Source organism: Panthera uncia (assembly GCF_023721935.1).
Source record: "Panthera uncia isolate 11264 chromosome B3 unlocalized genomic scaffold, Puncia_PCG_1.0 HiC_scaffold_1, whole genome shotgun sequence".
NCBI classification, from domain to species: domain Eukaryota; kingdom Metazoa; phylum Chordata; class Mammalia; order Carnivora; family Felidae; genus Panthera; species Panthera uncia.
Window position 1 is genome coordinate 60,214,951 of NW_026057582.1, and position 22,370 is coordinate 60,237,320.

The 22,370-nt window shown below is 39.9% G+C and overlaps 1 long non-coding RNA gene and 1 pseudogene across 2 annotated transcripts in view; one reads left to right on the forward strand and one right to left on the reverse strand.

Moving 5' to 3' along the window:
• LOC125909562 (uncharacterized) overlaps nt 1-21,936 on the forward strand; it is a 28,092-nt gene extending 6,156 nt beyond the window's left edge. Inside the window, exons 1-3 of one of the 2 annotated variants that reach the window (XR_007453723.1) lie at nt 9,959-10,100; nt 16,397-16,485; nt 21,847-21,936. This is a non-coding gene — a long non-coding RNA (uncharacterized LOC125909562). Of the gene's footprint in view, nt 1-9,958; nt 10,101-16,396; nt 16,486-21,846 lie in introns of those variants that run through there. The other variant, XR_007453724.1, reaches the window with a different exon arrangement.
• LOC125909560 (60S ribosomal protein L32-like) lies at nt 16,633-21,822 on the reverse strand (annotated as a pseudogene).
• Nucleotides 21,937-22,370: the final 434 nt, after the last annotated feature.

Consider the following 22,370-nt stretch of genomic DNA (forward strand, 5'->3'; position numbering starts at 1 on the left):
CCCCCCCCCCCCCCCCCCCCCCCCCCGCTCTCTAGAATTCATTCTGTGGTTAAGCGGAGTGAGTGGTCCTGAGGCATTAATCCATCCTGGGTGCAGGTGGGAAGGTCAGGCCTCCCACAATAGGGAGACTTCAGGCTCCCTATTTCTGCAGACGGGGAACACAGAACTCCTAAAACTGACAGGAGGTGAGGGTGAGACTGGGACCAGTGGGACCCAACCTGCTAGGGTAAAGGGGAGCTAGCTCACCCAAATGAGGACAGGACCCGGCTTAGTCTTGGCTGGGTAGGCAGAGAGGGTGCACAGGGATATGTCCCAGAGCAGCAGAGAGCTAGAGCAGGTTCCCAGGGCAGGAAGTCCCAGCCACCTGACAGCTCCACAGAGATATGGTGACTATGTGGCCATTTCTAGGAGTGGTGGCTGATGTGTGGTGACTTCTTCCCACTCTCCAGGATCTCCCTGAAGACCAAAACCACACAGGCTGGGGATTGCTCGTCCACGTCTTCAGGAGCAATCCTAATCAGGGAGAAGAAACCTCAGTCTGCCTTCCTCAGGGAGCCCTCTCCCTATCTCCCAAGGCAGATGTGGGACACCTTCATTAGGAGCCAAAGATCACCTACGGGAGCATCATATTCTTGTATTTATAGCTTGATGTGACTCCTTCATCTACTTTTTATTTGTTACTTCATCCCACTCATTTTCCATTTCTTCATTTCAACGCCTATGTTTTACTTGCTTGCTTGTCCAATTCCAGCCTCACAGCTGCAGTCATACTTCCAAGGCAATTCGGTATCATTTTCCTAATCGTGTCGGCGCTAAAGGGAAAACAAAGTGGATGCACTAACCCATATAGAATGAAAGCCAGTAAAGCCCATATGGGAGGCCAGTGGTAGTGGTGGTGTGGAGAGGTGTTGCTGAAAGGACCAGTGAGCCACCAAGGTCAGCCTATCAGAGGACTAGTGAGAAAAAAGTGACAGAAGCAAAGAGAGGCAGCAGTGCAGAGAAATTCAATTAATGTCAATAGATGCGAAGTAAGGAATACAGCCCCGACCTAACACATATGCCTGGCCTGGACAGGCATAGAAAGGGATGAGGAGGAAGCAGATGTGTATATATATGGTCATCTGTCTCTGAACTGAGAGGCAAATCTAGCAACCTCTTACTTTCCTCCTGCTAGACATTAAGAATAGAAACTTTATGCCGGAGCAAATTAAAGGGCTAGGGAGCTGAGGGGCCAGGAACTGTTGTTGTTCGCCTCCAAACTCCAGCCTGGCCATTTGGGCTCTACACTTTGGGGAAGGAAAAAATTCAGCGGAGCCTGGGGGCAGAGGGCGAAGCCCCTGGGAGAAGAAATAGTGGCTCCTGGAAACTTTCAGGAAAAACAGACAAAAATCCTTTCTTTCGAACAAGTGCCCCACCCCTCCTCCCTGCAGTTGGAGAGGGGCCTTAAGAGAAAGGGGAGACTCTAGGTCTTTTCCGACCCTGGCTGTTGGACAGCGCCCTCTTTTGTCCCCGCCTGCGCGGCCTCGAAGGAGGTACCACGTGGAGGGAGCCCCAGCTGCCTGGGAAAATGGCAGGGCGATTCCACTGGGACTAAGAGCCGAACCCCCCCCCCCCCCCCCCCCGCCCTCATCTTCGGGCCCCGTACAGCTTCCCATGACAGAAGGCGGGTCCTGAGAAGGCGCCCGGTTCCCCGCTACCCAGTCGGGCCCCATCCTTCTGCGGACGCGCAGCGGGCGGGGCCACGACTGCCCCGGAGATCCCTCCGCGGAGCCGGAATCTGTCCCCCCGCCCGCTCCCCGGGAGGGTCAGGCTCCGCGGGGCGTTCCCAGCCTCTGGGTCCCGCGGCTGCGGCACGGGAGGAGACCAGGCTTGCCCTGTCGCCGGGCCTCTGCTCTGCGGGGAGAAGGGAATCCCCCTCACCCCCCAAAAAACTACACACAACCTTCCAGGGCCGGTCATTTCCCTCCACCGCCCCCTTCCCTTTCCCAGCCACTTTGGGGTTTCTCCAGGGGGCCTGGAGCCCGGCTCCAGGCCCCCTTGCTTTCTTGGGAGTTTCACACGCTCTGTGATATATTTTAGCTGCAACGTATTAACCCATTTACTACCCCGGCATGACACAGGTGTTGATTTGGACTTCATTTGGGTGGTGACCGCAGAAGGGCACATCTGAGAAGCTTCTCAACTTGTGAAGCACAGGCCGAGGGTGAGGTCCGGGAGAGGGACCCGGAGCGAATGCCGTCCGGTCGGGGAGGGAGGGCGGCGGTCCAGACTTCCTGCGGTCGGCGCCCACCGCTCCGCCCCAGCTGCAAGAGGCCTCGCGCAGCTCCAGTCCCCGCCCGGCGGTGTCTCCGCTAACAGGGCTTTTCTCAGCAAAGGGTGCTGCAGCGCGACGTCAGCCCCGCCGGGTCCAGAAGCCCGAATCCTCCTTCTTGGACCCGCGCAATCGCCTCTCTTTCCCCTTTATATTCTTCGGTAATTTCGGAGGCAAAGATTTCAACTTTGGGGGAATTTGTTTCATCTCTCCTAAATTCAGAAACGGAGTCTTCAAAAGTCTTAATGTGTGTGTTTACTTTTTTCTAGCGTTGAAATGAATGCGAAGCCACGGATCGAATCCCGTCACTCATTTGGGGTTAGCTTCTCCCGATATTTCACACGGAAAACAAAACTGGGTCCCTCTTATTTGTACTTGTCCTTAACCTTTGCAGCAACTGCTGTAGATGAGGCTCTGTCCATTCTCTAATAGATTTTACTAGGGGCTGGTGACAGAGAACTGATTTCTTTTCTATTAGGGTTTAGCACATCTTTGTTGAAGGCCTGTAGAATGACCAGGGATTAGATTTGCATCTCTTAGGCGCCCTGTGTGGTCTTTGTGTGAAGCTTGTAACTGTTAAAAATGACTTGTTAGGAAGCGTGTGGGCTCTCATCGCTCTCCTTTTGACAGAATGATTGTGAAATTCAGATTGGCCCTGTAGGATTTAGCCCGCAGATTCCACCTGAACCCTAAGCAATTAGACCCTAATCTCACTGCAATCATATTTGAGTTAGGATTTGTTGCACTTTGTTTACTTCAATTAAAAGCAGAGGAATATTTTTTTTTCAGCCTTTAAAGTGAAATCTCCAGGCGCAAAACCTCAGGACTTCTCAGAAACGGTTTTGGTGGTGATGGGGATTTCTTTCCTGTAAGGTTTCCTCCTACTCCTCCCGCCCGCCCCTCCCCCATTTAAATAACTCTTTCTCTCTGTCTCTCTCTCTCTTTTTCCCCCTTTCCCTGTTACTCGCTAATGTCTGGAGCATCTATCTTCTTAAGGGTTGAATTCAGGTCGCCTGGGAAGAAATGCGTCGAGATGACTCCCAGCTGCTAGGGGCGCCCAAGCTCCGGGAGTCCCCAAGTCCCCGACAGAGCGCCTACGTCCCGCTCCAGCGCGGAGGTTTCCCACTCTCGCTGGCCACGCGGCGTGCGTGGGCTCCGGGCAGTGGGCGCCCGTCCAGCGTCTGGCTTCCTGCGGCTGATTCTCTTCTAAGGCGCCTGGCGCCCGCCCCGCCGCAGGGCGACTGCCGAGACCCGGTCAGCTGGACCGCGGCGTCCGTCCCGGAGCTGCCCTTAGGATTCAGTGTGGCCTCCACGTGGGCTTGGCTTCCGCCCTGCGGCCTGCTGCGCGCACAGTCCGCCCCAGGAGGTTGGGGGAGGTGGTCTCACCTCTGCGGGGTCGTCTTCTGCCCGGGTGCCGGACCGGCCGGAGTTGGGCCTCGAGCGGCCTGGCTCCGGCGGTCCTACGGGCCCTGAGCGCCCGGGGCCGGCCTCTAGCCTCTCCTCGCCAGGCCCCAGCGGCCTAGAGCGCCGGCCTCTGTGCGCCGCCGTCTGACCGGCTGCGGAGGGTCAGTGGCCCAGGTCGTCAGGATCTCGGCAATTCTCAGGGCATTTAACCCCGATGCAATTCCTAAGGGTCGCCTGCGGTTACTAACTGTCAAGTCAGGTCACCTTAGTAGTATTGCTTGATCTGTGGTGAGTTTATCGCCTTCATTTATTTATCTCGTGCGACTTTGTTACTTTTATTTTCTCGGAGGATCTCATTGGGGAGACACATAATGACAATGACCCTTGGTCATCGTTTGTCTATTTTGACTCATGACCACTTATTGGGTCCTAGTGAGTTTGATTTGGTTCCCTAAAATACTGCTTCGCCTTTATGAGTTAATACTAAGGTGAGAGCCAACATAGGATGTAAACTAGAGAAATATTCTGGCACGGGAGGACCTCAATGCCATTTATTTGAGGGGGAAGGGAAGATGCCACTTTTAAAACTTCCTAATAAACTTTTTAGTAGCAAGTGTTCTCATTGTCACTCATGTCAGAGAAAAAAAATTTTTTTTAATGTTTTTTATATTTGATTCCATAAGAACGAAGGAAAGCCAGCCTACAACTTCACTCTGCCTGCGTAGCTAAAACATTTTAAGTGAGGACAACGTACTCTACCGCCGCTTAGGTACTATATAAATGTGAGCAGTGCAAACTAATTTAAGCAAATGGTGCTCTCTTCCAATATTTTCTGGGGTGGAGTCTGCTTTAAACAGGCTCATCTTTTGGGATAATTCTAATAGCTATTCTTAACTTTATTAAGAATTCGTAAGGGCTTAAGGGAATAAGGGAGATTATGTCTTGCCAGTGGATTGGGGGGAGGTGGGAATGTGGTCTTGGAGTAGGGAAGAAGGGGGAGCAAGACTGTGATAGTCTCTTTGAGATCTACCAAAAGAAGTCTTGATCTATTGATTGAAGATCCCTGCTTTAAATCAACCCTGTGTGCAGTTTAGTACAGTTTTTCATTTGTGAATAGGAACTGTATCAAAACCCTAGTGTGACCATGACAATTGGGTAATCACACACAAGGCATCTTTGCTAATGGAGAGATTCTGTAAATATGTTTCTAGTGAATACACAGATAACAGTCACAGTGGAAGGGTCAGGTGCCACAAATCATAGATTACTCTGCCAAGGGTTGCCAGCCATCTGAGGCTTGGAAGGACATTAACTGCCTTTGCATTCTCAGAATACTCCCCTCAGTTCGTGATTTCACTTACTTGACCCTACTTCTGTTATTAAAAAGCTGGCAGGCACAATCAAGGGCGAGCAGGTTGGCTACCTACCCTTCTGGCAGCTTGCCAGTATTCCCATTTAGCTGCCAGCAGACAAGGAGAGGAGCGAATCAGTCGTAATCCTACAGTAGCATCTAGAAGGTATCAGGAAAACTTTAGTGGCAGCAGGAGGGTCCACCAATCAGCCCTGTTTCTAAATTCTCCACTTCATATCTGTAATAAATCCCTCTGGGGGAATTCACTACTGGGAAAGGTGGGGAGGGGAATGGATACAGGAGCTCTCAAGCAGTTTCCTTGAAAAGTAAGCTGTAAGTGCATTACTTGATAGTTCCAATTTTGAAAACAGGCATAAATAGAAATAGGATTCTTGTTACTAACAAGAGCAAAAACCAGGAAAAGTGTCCCTTATCAGTGGGGGGGGGGGGAATCAAGAGCTTTTAATAAAATTTGTAAGATTATCCCTTTTTGTCAATAGAACAAACTTCTGCCTTTTCATGTTTGCTTTAATAGAGAAATTATTGCTAACTTAATAAGATTTAGACATTCAACTTTCAGAGAAATTATATAAATCTAATATTATATAAAAATAGTTTTTTATTCCTATCTCTAATTGAAACAAGCAGGTATTTGGCACACAGGGTCATTGTAAAAGCAAAATCTCTCTTTCTAATATTAGCACTTTTCCTTGAGGATATAAAATCTAGGAGTCTAACACAAAAGAATCTATGGGTGAAACAAGACTTTCTGGGTCCCCTTTGTTGGCAGGATAGGCTCTTTTCTCATACTTTTAAATTGGAAGTAGCTTTGTGATCTAGATTAACTATCATGATTGAGATAAAGCCATAACTTTTACTCGTAGGTACCATGAAAAACTAAGTAGACTGACTTCATCAGTGAGGTTTTCTTCAGGGGATTTGCTTGTGGGAGAGGCCTTGTTGCACTTTTTGAACAGAAAGGTACAATTCACTGAAGTATGAGTGTTCATAAAGGCTAGCAAAGTGTATTTTTTGAAGAATATTATATTTTCTAATATGTCAGGTTCCTAGATGTGAGATATAAAAAACTAATTTAACTTTTTCTCCCAAAATTATACCATCATTACATTAGTGTATTCTTAAAGAATGGAGATGGACATTACTCATCTACATTACCAAAGGGGAAAAAAATTTAAAAACCAGGTGGCAGATATGTGCCTTATAATTTAAACAATAGTGAGTGATGAACAATCTTCCAAGTTCATTGAAGCAGGAATGGGAGAGAATATCTATAAAAGTGAATAAAAAAGGATCTTGTACAAATATGCCTAACCCTCCATTTTATTAGCTTATAATGCAAATTATTATTTGCTCTTGCTACTAAGAGCCATTTTAATGTAATGGATTCATTTCAGACCCTCAAGAAAACCAAAGCCTATGTCCTTTTACAAGTTTGTGAAGAACTTTCAAATGGCCACATCCAATTTGAAGACAGATATATTTTTTCTTGCTTATTAAGTTATAAAGTTGGAATTTATGCTGATGAGCATTTTCCATCTTGACTAATACTTTCTGCCAAAGAAGTTTTTCTTTTAAAAGAAAAGATAGCAAGTGAACAGAAGGAAATTCCAAGTCTCTGTGATTTGATAGTGGTCACCATTTCACATTCTTAAATTTAGAGCTGTAAACAACCATATTCTTTTTTTTCTTTGTGTATCTGTGGGTTAGTCAGTATCTTGTATAGTGCCTTGCACACGATAGTTTGATAAGTTTGCTGAACAAATGAATTCATGAAACACTTTCACTATTTACCGTGTAATCTTTTCTGATGTGAAAAATATAAAGGTAAAGGAGTCTTAACATTTTTCTTTATTTATATGAATAAAAAATTGTTAAAATTCTCGATGGGTTTGACTTAAAATGACAGAAAAGCAGCCCCATTCTATGCTAGTTAGCAGGAGAAGAATCTCTTAAGATTTCCCTGCCTATTGAAATGAAAACTGTTTGAGGTAATACTGTAATGTTTAAAACAAACAAAAACCCCCAAAGCTTAGATGTAACACAAAATGAACCTTAAAAATTAATGACTTGGAAAGTCCTTTGAGTTAATCTCTTTTTACATTCCAGATTTAAACTTCTATGGCATACTTATCTTTCTTGAGACCTTTAAAATTCTAAAGTGTAGCCATCTTCTGAAGTGGTGAAGGAAACAGAAGGTTACAAATCCTATCATTCTTTTGGGAGTGGGAGTGGGAACTGGCCAGTATGGTCTTATCTACTAGAAAAGAATATAAGAACTAATGTTGATTGTTAATGATAATGCCACATAGGGCTGCTCTACGGAATGGCCAAGAGGAATCTATTATGCAAGAGCGATGGCTACTATTGCTGTGTTCCCAACTTCTATTCCTTAGTGAGCACCTCTCACATTTGATTAGGGACTATAGCTTTGGGGCACAATGGAACCAGTGGAGTGAAGGCAGGAGGAATCAAAAGATTGGAAGTAGCTTCAGAGTTGGGATGCACTATGCCTTGTGTTGGCCCAAACAACTCCTAGAATCTCTCTTCATTGATTTGGGGACTGGTTCAAGATTACATACCTGTTAAGAAAAGACTATACTGGCAGATTCTTTTCCATTTTGAATGTGAGACCTTTCATCAATGAGTATGAGGATATTATTTCAAGTGGAAATGAGTGCTTATATAGCAAGGATGTCCCTGGCTTCAGCTGAGTAGGCTCCCTAGGCGGTATTTGCACCTCAGCAGCATTTGCTCAGAAAAATTAAGAAGACTGGAAGGAGTCAAACAGCAACAGAACCCTAAATAAGTTAAATCTCGAATCTAAATTCCATTTACTTAAGATCAAACATCCTCTTTTAAAGCACTCACTTGGCACGAAGATACAGATATTGCTTCCTGTTTATATGCAGTTTAAATATGCATTTACACTCTTAGTGGGTTACAGCTAATCCTTCAACTTTTGTTTCTAACAAGAAATGGATTCCTAAAAGGAAATGTTCTTTACCAGTGTCTGGAACAATGATGACCCATTGCTCTCCCAAAAATTCTCTGTTTTATTCACATGTAGATAGGACTTGGTATTTCATCACCAAGTTCATAACAAAGTCAACTCACTATAGTGGAAGAGTATTTATAAAATTATACTTTTTTGATAGAAACCAAAAACAGAGGTTGATATAATATCCTGTTGTCAGTGCATATCCAGCTTAGACATTATACAGAAGAACTAGGCAGTATCACCCTAAGACATAAATATTTTATGATATGGCCTATTTATTGATTTATTTATTCAGTCAGTAAAGATTCACTTACATCAGGCAAAGTTCTACGCATGCAGAAAAAGATATGTCTCTAACCCCAAAGACACTGTGTTTGGAGAGACAAGCATGAAAATAGACAATCACAGTTCAATGCAATGAGTGGAGTAATCTGAAGTCTGTGCAACATGCAGTGGGATCCAGAGGGAAGAAGCATCTATATTTGGCAGAAGGATAAAAGGTAACACTTGAATTCAATCCTGAAGGAGAAACAAGGTTTTATCAGGTATTCTGGGTAGAGGAAAAAGGATGTGCAAAGGCCCAGAGGCAGTGAAAAGCATGTCCTGTTCAGGGAATCATACCTGGATTGTATTGCTGGAGGAGAAACTGTGAGGAGTGTTGGGAGTAAAACTGAAGGGGTGCTATGGGCAAAACATTTTGAAGACCCTTGAATGCCAGGCTAAGAAGTGTAGGTTTATCTTGCAGCAGATGGGAAGGCACTGAAAAAATTCAAACATAATCAGATGTGCATTTTAGAAAGACCATGCAGTCAGCAGATTAGAGACTGGATTAAAAGGGACAAATTAGTGACAATGGGACTATTTGGTGGTTGTTTTTACCTGCCCGCTTGGTGTAAGAGTGCTAAAGAGAACTACCTTTTATTAAATAGGTACAAATCCTTAAACCCTGGCAAAAAGGAAGGCATAAAGATATTTTCCAAGAGGCATCTTTTTAAGGAAAATGACTGTTCCCACTGAGTAAATATTGCAAATTAATTTTGTATGTCCTGTGCATTGCTCATTGTTTTACTTTACTGTAGGACTGACATCCACCTGAGCTGACATTTCTGTCACTGTATTGAAAGGCTGTGTAGTGTTGTAGAAAGTGTGCTACCACAAGTCAAGACACTTGCCTCTAATTGAGCTTTATATCTTAGTCTTTGTAAGACCTTGGGGAAGTCATTTTACCTCTTTGGGCTTCATTTTCCTCAGTTGTAAAGCTGAGGGGCACAGTGTAAATTATTTGAAATGCCACTTGATTTTTATCGTTACATGATTTGCAACTTTGCACTTGTTAATCTCTCCTAACGTTTCTTTCTTACCTTGTCTTTATGTTTTCTCACAATTTTAAGAGGGACAGAAGTATTTGGAAGATAATCCCAGGACATTCTGTTTTTATTGCACTATACTTAGTGTACTTAGCCTTCTCCTGGAAGTATTAGGATGTTGGCAGCCGTTTTGAAACTAGGCGTTTCTAGTTGCATGAGTCACATTTTATCTTCATATGCACAAAAAGAGGACTATTTAATCACTTTCAACATCTATTAGACCAAATTAGTAACTAAGTTTTAAGTTATAAATTTTCCTTTCCAAAATGATTGTTTCTTGGGTCAGAAAAGGATATGTTCTTAGAAAGCTAGTGTATGGATAAAGTTGGCACTTAAAATTATAGGAAGTGCACTGTTTCTAGTAATATTCTATTTTAAATTCTGCATTTCCTTGGAAACTTCGTGTTATTTAATGCTCTTTTTTTTTCACTTAAGAGGCTGTTTACATTGGTAATATATCTTCTAGAGCTCTGGGAGTTCATAGGGTTTGTACCTACAAAACAGCACAGCACTGTTACTGTGCTTCAGAGACATGCAGGGGTCCCAGGGCAAATCAAAATGTTTTTAAATGTATGACATGTGTGAAGTTGATGAAAATTCATGACTTCTCTCTGTCAGGGCTGCTTAAGCTTAAATCATCAGAGAAAGGTGAGTGCAAAGAATTTTATTTAATACTTTTAATTCTGAAATCCTTTCCATCCCTTGCTTGTGGTCCTGTGTTTCAGTTCTGTTCTATTTAGTAGTCTGCTAACAAAAATGTTTAAAATTAAAAATTAGTCGCATGCTCTAAACTGCTTTTCAGATTTTCCTTCTTAAACTATCACTCAGATGTATAACTTTTAAAGGGGAATTGAAATGTGGTTTGAGAATGTAATCACGTACTATAGAACATGCAAAATACATGTGAAAGACCACACGAGTGCTGTTAATTTAACTGATTATACTTCATGCTTTAGAAATGTTTTCAAATTTATCTTTTAAACTTGAAAAGAAAATATTCCATGAAAATGTTAAGAGATAAAAAAAAAAGCCAAAATGCTGTGGATATTGAGATCAGCTGTTTTTAACTAAAAATCCATTCAAAGCAAAATAAAAGGCATTGTGTAGTGTGGGCTGGCTAAAACTGAGAACACAAGAGCATTGCAGTTAATTAGAAGCAATCAACAGGATGCTTTGCAACATTTCTCACATCAGCGCACCATCTGATCGCTATAATAAAAATTTCCCACAGTCTTGATGCAAAAAGGAGTAGAAATAAATATTTGAGTCATTAAAATATAGAATGTATTTCAATCACTCTTACTAATAATTATTTTTACTTAGTTATTATTGTTAGGAAAATAAGATCTTGAAAATCCCCAAAGGTTGTTCTATTTGTGTTAATCTTACATTTTTGTTTTAATTTTGTATGCATTTGAATATGAGAAAAATACCAATTTTTGAAAATAAAATTTAGGGCATGAATTTGAGTTGTTATATGATTTATGTGTGGTTAGTACTTGTAAAAGATAACTGGGCTGGCTTTTCCTGGACTGTTGGGCCATATATTATGAATGATTATTATATTACAAATAACTAAGTACTATATTATAGCTATTTTCATATTAACACAATATTGAACTAAGTTAACTATATTAACAGCTGTATCATAGAAGTCTTAAAAGAATGTACAATATTTAACACTATTACTTTTCTACAATTTGTTCAATGCTTGATTCTACTCAGAAGTTTTACTTTAGTTTCATTTTTTCGACATCAGAAATTATTTTACTAGGGCAAAAATATTGCTTTTGTCATATTTTTATGAAGTTCATAATCTGTTCATTATAAGTAACAGTTGTTTTTTTCTTCCCGCCCACTGCATCCTTTTTTTTTTTTTTTTCCATTTTGGTGTGTGTGTGTGGGTGTGGGTGTGTGTGTCTGTGTCTGTGTGACAGATTCTTTGTTATGTTGTCTTCTCACATTAAAGGTAGAGCTCGCTCTGGGCCACTGAGGTGCTTCAAAACACATAAACGCGTAAAATGGTTTGTTAAAAATGTTTAGCATGAATCAGAACTATATACATTTTGGCAATAGTTTTACAACTTTTTTTCCCTCAAAAAAGCTTATTTGTGAATGTCCAGGAGGCGCCCTTTTTAGAGGCAAAAATAGCTGTGAAACCAGTGCTATTAATAAGAGAATTGTCTTCCAAAAAAGTCTACGATTTGTTCTCCTGTATTTATAAAGTACAACTCGCTGATGAGAGGAATTTTCTCTTCAGACTATAGTCATCTCTTGCTGAAAGAAAACATGCTTTAGAAGAAAATACATTTGGTTTAACTATTTTTGTTTATTGTTTGTTTTGTTTTGGTCTGTATGTTTTCTCCTCTCACATCACACAAGATTTTTTTTTCTCTCCCTGTTCCCCAAAAAAGCTTTTTGCTAAGCATGTTCTTTCTAGAGCACTCATTACATTTTTCTGTAGAATAAAAAAAAATAGTTTCAAAGAACTATCTTCTCTTTGGCACCAAACTATTTTTTTGTACTCTTCTTTGTACAGATTTGATCTACTTCATTGCAGGAGGGTGTCTCTTAGCTAGGTTCTCGTTAGGGAATTTACTCTTTCTGCTGCTTTATAGAGACAAATAGCTTTGATGATAAATACTTTAGAATACACATCTTACAAGTTCAGGAAAAGGCTATGTTAGGATGTCAATATTTTTCTTCTGACTAAAGAGCCTATTACATGCACAGTACTATTTGTGCTTAAAATTTTAAACTCTGGTATTTTTGCTCATCAAGATTGGAGCATTAGCTACAAACGTTCACTGCTCCAATGAAAAGCAGTTCAGTAACGAACAGCCTGAAATTGGCTCTGTTGCATTTAGTTTGGTTTATAGGAATTGGAATAATAATGCTCTAAAAATGCATATTAAAATACCTGCTTATCTCTAACATCATTATTTCTTAAAGCAAACAATTTAGACAGAAAAGTCATTTGATAAAAATAATTGATTTGGACAAAATAATACTCACATTCTTCTGCCAGATAATGATTTAGCAGCTACTCTTACTTCAGTGGTACTTCATTAGACACAATTCTCATTCATCTGAAAGCCTTACAAAAAAATCCACATTTTTAATTCTTTAAAAATTACTTTATTTTTAAAGAAATGAACAAATACAGGAAAAGAGAATAAAGTCCCTAACAGAATTTACTTGCTGTTATTCAGTTCTTTAAAAAATTTCTTAAGAGACAGAAATGTCATATGCTTAGTTTCAGGACAAAGGCACCTTTTTAAATGAAGGGCTTAAAGAAAATCGATGAAGAAGTTTGCTTAATAGAAAGCGGGCTAACTAAGCTTTTGGTTGTAAAAATTATCTATATTACAAAACAAGAACATAACTAATGTTTAGTGAACTTTAGAACTAATATAAGGCTAGTCTTTAATAAAAAGTATCTTAAAAAAAAACAATTATGAGCAACTTCTGGAATTCACTTTGGGTAGCATGTCCAGGGGGTACATTGTTTTACTCTTTCTATGGTAGAGCCGATTTAACTTGGGAGTTAAGAAAACTTATGTAACTTCAGAATGTTTCCAGCTAGTGGTTTTATGTAGGACTAGTATTATGCAGTTAAAAACAAAAACAAAAACCTTATAGTCATACAATGTTAATTAACTCATTTAGCAATGTGGGTTGTTATTATTATGATTATTCTTTTGCTTGAAAAATGACCAAGCTATGTAGATCAGGAATCAAAATAATTCAGGTTCTTAGCAATGTTATAAAGTGTTCTTTTTAATAGTTTAGCAATTAATTAAAAGTCTCTTGCATGTGATTCATTAATATTCATTTTTACATTTTGAGACTTAAATATATTTAAATTTTCGTGATCATTAAATGCTTTTAGCTGCATATTGTGTTTAAGTAAGAAAAAAAATCTATTGTAAACGGGCTGAATTCATTTAAGAGAGTGTTTACATTTATATTTCTTTTTAATAAACAAAGTTGTTACATTTAATACATCGTAATTTTGCTAAAGTTGCAAGCATTTTGCTAAAATGTTTTATTTGGTAATGAAAACAATTTCATAAATATTAATAAATCTTCACTTCCTTTACTACTTTCTATCAATTTTTGATTCTTTTTAAAATACAAACATATTATTTATTTTTAATGGAATGAATAAATATATTTAGGATTCAAATTTCCTGTAATGAAACAGAGTTTAAAATCTTCAACAGGATAGTAAACTATTTACTTGGCTTCACTCTGTCTTCTATATGATTTGACAGAACTAAGTAGTGAAAACTAACCAAAACCAGAAATCAACTGAGAGAATATTCAAGAAAGAAAAAGGAAGAGTTGCAGGAAATGATATTTTCCCATCAGTGGATAGGCATGCATATATTAAAGACATAAAAGGCAGCAAGGGGAGAAACAAAAGCTGTATACTGGGGATTCTGCAAGTCTGAATTAACTAAATGGAAAAAAAATGAAATCATTCTGCTTAAACTTGTTCACTAATAAAAGGAGAATTGCTTTTGTTAAATATGCTTGGTGTGATTATCAAGCAAAATTTTTTTTCTCCCAGACATCTATGAATAAAACATGCGTTTGAGCATTAGGTAAACAAACAATAAATGGATGAGTTCAGTTGCAACATAATAACATTTTATTTAGAAAACATATATAATCATATTTGTATTGGCAATCCAAATTTAATGACTTCTTTCAGTAAAATTAAAGTGCCTCACAAATAACATCTTATGCATAAGGATTGCTTATTCTTTGCCCAATTTTTCCTATTTTTTCAAAGAAACAGATTTTTAAGGTCTCTGCTGAACCATACATAAACCAGAGGAAGCACGATTTCTCAGAAAAATAAAATTTGAGTCATCTTAATTTTATGTTACAGATCTTGTAAAAAATTTTTAAAATATATTTCTGGGACTGAGGGAGAAAATATTCTCAAGGCTGCATAGCTTGAGCTGATTTGAACAAGGCTCTGTATGCAGCTGAACCAGTCTTTGGCTTATTAGCCATTTCATTAACACAACATCTTCTGTAAACTATGAATGAGAATAAACCATTTACAATAAGGAAAGCAAACAACAGAATGAATTTCCTCTGTTGGTGTTTTATAAGACTGTTAAACAGAAAATGGAGGGAAGAACTCTCTTTAGACGATATCACTTAATTAAGTAAAGCATCCTAATCAGAGTCCCCTCCAATTGTAATGACTGTAGGGAGTCAAGTACATTTCTGTCTATATTAGAGTATCTAACTGCAATGATTTATTGATATTTATTTTAGAAGTACAACACAAAAGCAATAAAAGAGAAGAAGCAGGGAGAGAGGGAACATGCCATTGCTTACTGCAGGTACAATCAGAGCACTTCAGCAAAATTCCTGATTTTCTTGTGGGGGGGGGGCGGTTTACTTTCTAAAATCAGAGCACACCTTTAGATGAGAATGGTCCTTTCCTGCATTTGACTTTTCCAAATATTCGCTGTGACGTTTCTTTGTCCATTGGGTGAATCATTGATTCACTTTCTTCACTGCAAGAATCACTGCAAATGAGAGGATGAGCACCTGCTGTTTTCTGCAGTGACATTACTAGATGCATTCTACACTGATTTGAGTCTTAAAGTACAGCTTCTTTGTATGGGAGAGAGATTTGAGGAACGAGAGTAAATATACTGTATAGGCAGACAGACATTGGCCGCCCTCCAAGCTGCACACAGCATAAACCTGTTTATCTGCCACATTTCACAAACCTCAAAAACATGTGAATAAATCAGGCGAGCAACTGGATAAGTGATTCACACTAGGGAATCTAACCAATATTCTGATGAGAGGGTACTATAATGCTAAGACATTGGGGCAAATAGACTTGTAGAAACTGCACATAATAAAATTGATTAGTGGTTCAAAGGAGAAAATATTCTACACCAAAACGAATCTGAAGAGGTATCCCAACTCTGTGAACTTCTGTTGGATATTTACGTCCAAGTTATCTGGAGAGTGGGTTCAAAAATATATTGTCACCCATATTATTCCAATAATTGGGGCCAATGTGCATTTGGACTTCAAGTTAGTTATCAAAATACTTTATTTCTGGATACCTGGATCTAAATATCGGAGGCTAGTGCCTTGAAAGCCCCTAATTACACCAACACATATATTCAAAATTAAATTACCGAACACGCTTTGAACCTATTCACTTTGTGAAAGCAAACTTTTCGTAGAAAGTTACATCCTTGTAATTGAAGATGAATTGCTTGGTAATAAGTGAATTATGCAAGCAAAGGCATAATTATTGCTACATGACTACTTTTTCTCTTACTTTCTGTTATTTCTAACTCATCTGCTGATCTTTTTTAATGGTTATTGCGCCTCAGCATTTAGTTGTAAAATGGAAGTTCTCATAGGTTTGGGGGCTAACCTCAAAAGTATGCTTTGGTCCTGAAGATCCCTTAAGATTGTTTATGAATTTCATGTTTGGATTATTTCCCTAAACTAGACCTGGTTATAGTCACAGCAAGATGAATTATCCATTTGCTTGTTATGTCTATTAGCTTCCAGTAGAGACCTACCATCTTACTACCAAGAAAGTGTCGTTTTCTCTACATTTGCAAACACAAAATACTATTCCAGAGTGAAGAGGAATCAAATAAGGCATTCCATGACTTTGTTTCCTACGCTGCAGAATAAAAAGGCAAATTGCTAAAACTTTTTGGCCCTGAAAAACCTTATTAGATCAGTAACCTAAGACATCATCATCTTAGCAACAGGAAGTCATGGAAAAGGTAGGTGGCCCGGAAATTTTGGCAGGTTCAAGATTCTTGGTTAAAGACTTGCCTCCAAAGAGCCTGTTTGAATCTATTGACAATTGTATCTACCAATTTTTTTTTTTTTTTTGCCTTGACGTTTTCTCATCTTCTTGCTTCTTGTCTCAGGTTGTTTCTTCAGGATCAGGCACAGAGACTGACTGAATGGCTCCAATGATCAGGATTTGAAAACCTAATATCAGAATCTGCTGTTTTGTGTAAGTTGGTCCTAAGCAGTCTCTTCTTTAGCAATAGGACACTTACACAATATGGGGGCATCTTCTTCACTTCTCCCTGACCTTGTAAAATATGACACAAACTTGTGGGCAGTCAAGAGTGATATTAAAATTGTTGGCAATTTCGGGGTGCCTGGTGACTAGTTGATTGAGTGTCCTACTTTGGCTCAGGTCATGATGTCACAGTTTGTGGGTTCAAGCCCTGCATCAGGCTCTGTGCTGACAGCTCAGAGCCTGGAGCCTGCTTTGAATTCTGTGTCTCCCTCTGTCTCTGCACCTCTCCCACTCACACTGTCTCTTTTTCTCTCAAAAATAAATAAACATTTAAAAAAATTATTGGCAATCTCATCAGTCTGAAGGCTAAACACATTGATTTTTATAATCCCAGAAAATTTTACCTAGTTTTCTAAATGTGTTGAATTTTTAATTTATGTCCACAAAGCTAAAGCTGGTTCTGTGAACCTCAATTAAAGTCAATCACAACCACAAAGAACTCTTTGGAAGAGTTTTCTTTTTCTTTTCTCTTATTTTTTCTTTTCTTTTGTGGTTTTATGGTTTTATTAACACAAATACAACATGCACATAAGTTGTCTGTCTATTCATTTTCTTCACTGCACAGCCTGGCATTGGGATTGGTGACTCTGATGGCCAGCTCAGCTGCTCTTTCCACAATGGCTTTGCAGTTCTTGGAGGAGACACTGTGAGCAATCTGTGCACAGTAAGATATTATTGCACATCAGCAGCTCTTCAAGATCCTCGATGTTGTGGACTAGGAACTTCCGGAAGCCACTGGGCAGCATGTGCTTTGCTTTCTTGTTGCTCCCATAACCAATGGTGGGCATCAGGATCTGGTCCGTGAATCTTCTGAGAACTCCATATTGTCAATGCCTCTGGGTTTCCACCAGTTGCACTTAATTTTGACTTATCTATGGTCTGACTGTTTCCAGAAGAACTTCTTGGTCCTCTTTTTAACCATCTTGGGCTTCACAGGAGGTCTGAGGGCGGCCATGATCCAGAGTAGGAGACGGCTGCCACTTCCATGGGCAAGTCGAAGAAGGGCTGGAGGATTTCTAAAGTAGTGGCTTTTCTAAGTAAGAAATGATCATTAAATCTTGTGTAATCTGTACACCATGGGAACCTAAGAATTAATAGGTTTAATTATATTTTGTAATCAATATTTGTAATCATATTTGCAATCAATACAGACAGCATATAGAATTTAAAAAAAATTGTTTCTTGCTTCCTAGCCTCCCACAATCCCATTCTCTAGTAGTAGCCATTAATAATAATTTCTCATATTTTTAAAAAAGTTCATCCATTTATTTTGAGAGAGAGAGAGGGAGAGGGGCAGAGAGAGAAAGAGAATCTCAAGCAGGCTCTGCACCACCAATGTTGGGCTTGAACCCACAAACTGTGAGACCATGGCCTGAGCTGAATTCAGGAGTCAGAAGCTTAACTGACTGATCCACCCAGATACCCCAAGTTTCTCATATATTTTAAGAGGCTTTAAATTTTTTTCCCTTTCTTAATTAAGTAATCTCTACACCCAATGTGGGGCTTGAACTCACAACCCTGAGGTCAGGAATCACATGCTTTACCAACTGAACCAGCCAGGCACCCCAATTAATAGACTTTTACATTCATATGCAAGCATGTGTTATTTTAAGTCACAAATAAATCATATAATATATCTACTCTTCTGAATTTGCTTTTATTTGATTAGCAGTGTTTTTGGCTATCATTCCATTCCCTACATAGGAGTCTATTTCATTCTTCTAGCAGCTGCACAGGATACCAAACAATATGCTATCATGGATATAACCGTTCCCATATTGATGGACACTGAAGTTATTTTTTGTCTTTCTGTTTTTTCAAATAATACTTTAGCAAACGTGCACATTTTTGTGTTTTTCTAAGTGTATTCATAGAATTAAATGCCTGAAGTGAAATTGCTATATAAAAACACACGTTCACAAGTTTTGAATGCTGTTGCCACCTTATTGGTACAACCAAAACATTGCACCAGTTTACTTTTCACTGTAAGTTTTTGAGAGGCAGGGATTTTGGAAACAGGCTTAGCTGAGTTCTGTGTGTTACGTTATCTGCCTGCCATTCCATCTCTTCAAACCTGATTAAACACAGTTGAGGGGCAGCAGGGATGGTTAGCGATGACCTAGTGCAGAGAGAGTGCCCCTATGACTTAGGAGCTGGGAGAGCAGTGATGGCTGGGGAGGGACAGCACCGGGGCAGGGAGGGAAAGAGCTGGGAAGTATGGCTGCCCGTCAGTTTAGGAAAAGTCTGAGTTTTCACCAAGTCTCTTCGCTAGCAGCTTTCCAGACAAGTGAGGGGGCTGCAGAGCAGAATTAAGAGCCATTCACATAGACTGTCATAAAAATGGAAAAGAAGGTGAATTAGAACCATGTTACACAGACACACTCACACACACACACACACACACACACTTCTCTGTTCAGATTCCAGTCCAGGTATGCATTCACTTTTACACCCTGTCTTGGTCTGGGTTGCTAGGGAAGGACTGTTCTCTGACATTCCTGGCTGATCTTCACCAGGCAGGAGTCCTCCAGGCTCCCTCTCTATTTTACCATTAAGCTTCTCTGCGTGTGGATAACCCGGAAAACACACATGACACTGTCCTAGTTCCTGGATCTGAAGAGACATCTTCATCCTTGAAACTTCTACTCCTTATTCAATATTTTCATTCGGCCTGGCATTTTATAAGTCCCATTTTCATCCTTAAAATAGAAACTTAGAAGTGCCTCTTCATCTATACCCTAGATCTCAGCCTTTTAAATTGAGGGGTTACTTTAATGTTCTCAAGGTTATAGTTACACTAGGAAGTTTATTTTGTATTCAACATTAGCATGCCAGGTAGTATGGTAGGGGCTGTGGATGCAAAGATGAATGAGACACGGTTCTGCCTTCTAGAAGCTCATAAAATAATGAGGAGATAGCACAAACTAAAACACACACCACTCTTTGATAAATGTTAAAACAGAGGTATTTTTTTTAATTTTTTAATGTTTATTCATTTTTGAGAGAGAGAGAGAGACAGAGTGTGACTGGGGGAAGGGCAGAGAGAGAGGGAGACACAGAATCTGAAGCAGGCTCCAGGGTCCAAGCTGTCAGCACAGAGCCTGATGCGGGGCTTGAACTCGCAAACCATGAAATCATGACCTGAGCTGAAGTCAGATGCTTAACCAAGCCACGCAGGTGCCCCAAAACAGAGGTATTTAATCAAAATTATATGAAGTATCTGTATCCTGCAGATATACTTGTACACGTACAAAAGGACACACAAGCCAGAGTTGTTCGCTGCAGATGTTTGTGATACTAAGAGTTAAAAAAACATCCTGAGCATCTATCAACAAGGGCACTATATGGTTTAATAAGTGCTGTCTATGTACTGATATAGTGTAGTCTTCAGGAGCTATATATATGCATGTGTATATATATGTGTGTGTGTGTGTGTGTGTGTGTGTGTGTGTGTATACATATATACATTTAATATATATACATATATATTAAAGTTTACTTCTTTATTTATTTTGGGAGAAAAAAAAGAGAGCAGCATAAGCAGGGGACGGGCAGAGACAGAGGAGAGAGAGAATCCCAAGCAGGCTCCATGCAGTGAGTGCAGAGCCCAATTCAGGGCTCAATTTTGTGAACCGTGAGATCATGATCTAAGCCGAAGTTGGACACTTAACCTACTGAGCCCACCCAGGTGCCCCTGGGATATATTTTTATATGAAAAAAGCAAGCTGCAGAACATGTATGTTGCCTCCCATATAAGAAATGTAGAAAAATAAGAATATGTATTAATGTTTGCTTATATATGCATAAAAAGACCCCTTAAGTGGAAGACCCCTTAAGAAACCAATGCGGAGTGCCTGGGTGGCTCCGTTGGTTAAGAGTCCCACCCTTGATATCGGCTCAGGGTTGTGAAACTGAGCCCTGCATCAGGCTCAGTGCTGAGCATGGAGGTTGCTTGGGATTCTCTCACTCCTTCTCTCTCTGCCTCTCCCCTGCTCTCTCTCTCTCTCTCTCTCTCAAAATAAATGAACTTAAAAAAAAAATGAAAGCAATGCAAGTGCTAATCTATAGGGTGGGAGTGGGCATCAGGGATTACTGAGTGGATGGGAAAAGGAGGCGAAACAGATTCTCAGTGTATACCTTTTTATATCATTTTAAGTTTTGAGCCATGTGAATGTATTATTTAAAATTATATTAAATAAATTTAAGTTATAAAATGAAATTCCCCCTCTCAGAGCTTTGAATTCTCTGAGGTCTTTGCAAATGCTTAGCTATGTTTACTTGGGATAAAGAACATTACAGCGGACTGGACAGGGAGGCTCTGAACACGAGAAAGAAGCCTTTTTAGAGACTGCTGGATTTTTCTTACTACATTCTTAGACCCACTCTTTCATGAAAATGATTTGGAGCAGAATGAGGAAGAAGAATACCTTTCTCTACAAAGTTTTCAGAGATGGGATATCTTACAAACAGTATATCTGTCTGACACAGGAACAGTTTTAGAAGTAGATTTCATTCTTTAAATTTCCTGCAGATAAGGCTGTTTAGAGTGGCCCCCTCTGGTTTCTCATGATAGTTTTATAGGAAAGACATGATTTGCCCATACCTTCAGTTGATCTGCTTAAGTCATAAAATGGAACAATGTGAAAATTTTCTTCTTTAAGCTTTAAATAATGGCCTCATGCTGAGTTACAAATAAGAGAGATTGGCTGCCTTGCCACAGAAATGCTACTTTTCTTTGACAAGGACGTGACTCTGTAAATTTTTCAGAACACCACATTCAGGTGAGTTGGAGAAAGATAGTGGGATAGAATTAGTTTTGAGAATTCTCTGGTCATTTCCATGAACTGAGATTATGCAGTTATGAAATAAGGAGGTAGAGAATAAATAACAAGAAAAACAATGTTGATGATGATTTCGTGAGTATAAGAGACAGTGTTAGAAGTTTGTTGAAGAGTGATAGAATCATCACACAAGCCACACTGGGCCAGAAAAGGCCACGGGTGTTGAGGAGGGATTTTACTCCCCAATATATCTCAGCACCGATTCTCCTCGCCACTATTACCGCTACTATTACTGTCCCTGCCTTTTCAGTTCATTTTAGCCATTTTTGCCCATATGACTACACCCAAGTGGTAAGCTCTGGTTACCTGGGAAGCTAGTGGTAAGTGTGTGGAAACATGGAGGTGGGTGCCCATGAAGGCCAGTGACTCACCACCTTCCATTCACCAGTTTCTGTCATTGCCTCCTCCCTCCCCCCTCCCCCCACCCAAATATCATTTGCTCTTTCAGCTGGCTTCAAATCACTCCTGTGGAAAGGGTCTGAAAAATTTAGATTTCGATTTAGAACACATGAGCATGTTAAGGAAGCTATTGCCAGCAATCAGAGCCACTTGTGACATCACATCAATAAAAGACATTCAGGTGAGAGACAATAATGACTATAGGTATTTAGCCCAAATGTATGTGAGTTTTAACTCTTTAAATGCATTTCCTTTAGCAGCTACTTGAAATACTTTATCAGTGAAAGTCTTGACTCAGCAAACATACATGTAAGAACGTGGGTAAATAGACTTATACACCTTAACAAAACGATGGCTTTATGTGTATTCCCTTTGTAATTAAAATTTTTAAAAAAATATTTATTTATTTTTGAGGGGGGGCGCAGAGAGAGACGGAGACACAGAATCCAAAGCAGGCTCCAGACTCTGAGCTGTCAGCACAGAGCCCGACATGGTGCTCAAACCCACAAACTGAGAGATCATAACCTCAGCCAAAGTAGGATGCCCAACTGACCGAGCCACCCAGGTGCCCCA